Below are 4,485 nucleotides of genomic sequence, written 5' to 3'. Positions count from 1 at the left end.
ACCAACCCAAGAAGACCTAGAAATAACTGAAAACTGGAGGCAGACAACACCAAGCCTAGACTCAACCAACTCTACAAATAAAAAACCCAAAAACAGACAATGAGAGGACAAAGAAGTGCAATCCAAATGAAACCACAAGAGACACCTTCAGGAGATGAACTGAGTGATATGGAAATAATCAAACTTCCAGAAGCGGAGTTCAAAATAATGATTGTAAGGATGCTTAGGGATCTTAGAACAACAATGGATGGTCATTATGAACACCTAAATAAAGAAATAGCAAGTATAAAAAAGAATTACTCGGAGATGACAAATACAATAAAGACCACAATGGAAGGAATTAAAAGCAGGATAGATAGAGCTGAGGATCGAATCAGCGAGTTGAAGGACAACTGGAATGAAGGCATGAAAGCAGAGAAAAAAGAGAAAAGAGACTCAAAAAGTCAGAGGAAACCCTTAGAGAGCTCTGTGACAACATGAAGAGAAATAACATCCGCATCATAGGGGTTCCTGAAGAAGAAGAAAAAGAACAAGGCATAGAGACTTTGTTCAATCATATCATAGCTGAAAACTTCCCTAAATTAATGCAAGAGAAACTCTCACAAGTCCAAGAAGCACAGAGGACTCCATTAAAGAGAAACCCAAAGAAACCTACACCAAGACACATCATAATTAAAATACCAAAGCTAAGCGATAAAGAGAAAATATTAAAAGATGCAAGAGAAAAAAAAGTTATCACCTACAAAGGAGCCCCCATAAGGATGACATCCGACTTCTCAACAGAAACACTTGAGGCCAGAAGGGAATGGCAAGAAATATTCAAAGTAATGCAGAACAAGAACCTACAACCAAGACTACTTTATCCAGCAAGGCTATTGTTTAAAATTGAAGGAGAAATAAAAAGCTTCCCAGACAAAAAACAACTCAAGGAATTCATTACAACCAAACCAATGCTGCAGGAAATGTTAAGGGGCCTGTTGTAAACAGATCAAAGTGGGAAAAGAATATAGCAAAAAAGGAACACACCTTTAAAGAAGAAAATGGCAATAAACAACTACATATCAATAATAACCTTAAACGTAAATGGATTAAATGATCCAATCAAAAGACATAGGGTAGCTGCGTGGATAAGAAAACAGGACCCATACATATACTGTCTACAAGAGACACACCTTAGAACAAAAGATACACATAGATTGACGGTAAAAGGATGGAAAAAAAACATTTCATGCAAATGGAAATGAAAAAAAAGCTGGGGTAGCAATACTTATATCAGACAAATTGGACTTTAAAACAAAGGATATAGTAAGAGATAAAGAAGGCCACTACATAATGATAAAGGGAGTAATCCAACAGGAAGATATAACTATTATAAATATCTATGCACCTAATATAGGAGCACCCAAATATATAAAGCAGACTTTGATGGATTTAAAGGGCCAGATCAACAGCAAAACTATAATAGGAAGGGATTTCAATACCCCACTAACATCACTAGATAGATCCTCAAGAAAGAAAATTAACAAAGAAACAGCAGACTTATTGGAAACACTAGATCAACTCGATTTAATAGATATCTTCAGAACCTTTCACCCTAAAGCAGCAGAATATACATTCTTTTCAAGTGCTCATGGTACATTCTCTAAGATAGGCCACATGTTAGGGTACAAAAGTGCTCTCAACAAATTTAGGAAGACTGAAATCATATCAAGCACTTTCTCTGATCACAATGGCATGAAACTAGAAATGAACCACAACAGAAAAGCTCAAAAATTCTCAAACACATGGAAACTAAATAGCAGGTTGTTAAATAATGAATGAATTAAGAATGAGATCAAAAAAGAAATAAAAAAAAATTCCTAGAAATGAATGACAATGAGCATACAACAACTCAAAATTTATGGGACACAGAGAAAGCAGTACTGAGAGGGAAGTTCATAGCACTACAGGCACACTTTCAGAAGCTAGAAAAAGCTCAAATAAACAACTTAACTCTGCATCTAAAAGAATTAGAGAAAGAACAGCAAGTAAAGCCCAAATGTAGTAGAAGAAAGGAAATAATAAAGATCAGAGCAGAAATAAATGACATAGAGGCTAAAGAAACAATACAGAGGATCAATGAAACTAGGAGCTGGTTCTTTGAAAAGGTAAACAAGATTGATGAACCTTTAACTAGACTCACCAAGAAAAAGAGAGAGAGGACTCAAATAAATAAAATTAGAAATGAGAGAGGAGAAATAACAACTGACACAACAGAAATACAAAATATTGTAAGAAAATACTATGAAGAACTGTATGCCAAAAAACTAGACAACCTAGATGAAATGGACAAATTCCTTGAAACATACAATCTTCCAAAAATCAATCTGGAGGAATCAGAAAACCTAAATAGACCGATTACAACAAATGAGATTGAAACAGTTATCAAAAAACTCCCAACAAAGAAAAGTCCAGGGCCCAATGACTTCACAACGGAATTCTACCAAATATTCAAAGAAGAACTAACTCCTATCCTTCTCAAACTATTTCAAAAAATTCAAGAGGAAGGAAGACTTCCAAACTCCTTTTATGAGGCGAGCATAATTCTGATTCCAAAACCAGGCAAAGACAACACAAAGAAAGAAAATTATAGGCCAATATCTCTGATGAATATAGATGCTAAAATCCTCAACAAAATATTAGCAAACTGGATCCAACAATATATGGAAAAAATCATACACCATGATCAAGTGGGACTTATTCTGGGGAGGCAAGGATGGTACAATATTTGTAAATCAATCAATGTGATTCATCACATAAACAAAAAGAAGGAGAAAAACCATATGATAATTTCAATAGATGCAGAAAAAGCATTTGATAAAATCCAGCACCTATTCATGATCAAAACTCTCAGCAAAGTGGGAATACAGGGAACATACCTCAATATGATAAAAGCCACCTATGAGAAACCCACAGCCAACATCATATTCAATGGGCAAAAATTAAAAGCAATACCCTTAAGATCAGGAACAAGGCAGGGGTGCCTCCTTTCACCACTCTTATTTAACATAGTCCTGGAAGTTCTAGCCACAGTAATCAGACAAGAAGAAGAAATAAAAGGCATTCAAGTTGGAAAAGAAGAAGTAAAACTATCATTATTTGCAGATGATATGATATTGTATATAGAAAACCCTAAAGTCTCAGTCAAAAAGCTACTGGACCTGATAAATGAATTCAGCAAAGTGGCAGGATATAAAATCAATACTCAGAAATCAGAGGCATTTTTATACACCAACAATGAACAGTCAGAAAGAGAAATTAAGAAAACAATCCCCTTCACAATTACAACCAAAAAAATAAAGTACTTAGGAGTAAACTTAACCAAGGAGACTAAAGACTTGTACTCGGAAAATTACAAAGCATTGATAAAAGAAATCAAGGAAGATACAAACAAGTGGAAGCATATACCGTGCTTATGGTTAGGAAGAATAAACATCATTAAAATGTCTATTTTACCCAAAGCAATCTCTAAATTCAATGCAATATCAATTAAAATACCAATGACATACTTCAAAGATATAGACCACATTCAAAAATTTATATGGAAACAAAAGAGAACACAAATAGCCTCAGCAATCTTAAAAAAGAGGAATAAAGTGGGAGGTATCACACTTCCTGATATCAAGTTATACTACAAGGCCATTGTACTCAAAACAGCCTGGAACAGCATAAGAACAGGCATAAAGATCAATGGAACAGAACAGAGAACCCAGAAATAAACCCACAGTTCTATGGACAACTGATATTTGACAAAGGAGATAAGGAAATACAATGGAGTAAAGACAGCTTCTTTACCAAATGGTGTTGGGAAAATTGGACAGCTACCTGCAAAAAAATGAAACTAGATCACCAGCTTACACCACTCACAAAAATAAACTCAAAATGGATAAAAGACTTAAATGTAGGCCGTGAAACCATAAGCATCTTAGAAGAAAACATAGGCAGTAAGCTCTCCGACATCTCTGGGAGCCATATATTTGCTGATTTATCTCCACAGGGAAGTGAAATAAAAGGATAAACAAATGGGACTATATCAAACTAAAAAGCTTTTGCACAGCTAAAGACAACAAGAACAGAATAAAAAGACAAACTACACAATGGGAGAACATATTTGACAATACGTCTGATAAGGGGTTAATAACCAAAATTTATAAAGAACTTGTAAATCTCAACACCAGGAAGACAAACAATCCAATCCAAAAATGGGCAAAAGAGATGAATAGACACTTCTCCAAAGAGGACATACAGATGGCCAATAGGCATATGAAAAAATGCTCAACATCACTAATCATTAGAGAAATGCAAATTAAAACCACAATGAGATATCACCTCACACCAGCCAGAATGGCGCTCATCAACAAAACAACACAGAATAAGTGCTGGCGAGGATGTGGAGAAAAGGGAACCCTCCTGCACTGCTGGTGGGAATGCAGATTGGTGCAGCCA

Source organism: Saccopteryx bilineata, chromosome 2 (genome assembly GCF_036850765.1).
Source record: "Saccopteryx bilineata isolate mSacBil1 chromosome 2, mSacBil1_pri_phased_curated, whole genome shotgun sequence".
NCBI lineage: Eukaryota > Metazoa > Chordata > Mammalia > Chiroptera > Emballonuridae > Saccopteryx > Saccopteryx bilineata.
Note: the sequence above shows the minus strand (reverse complement) of the source record.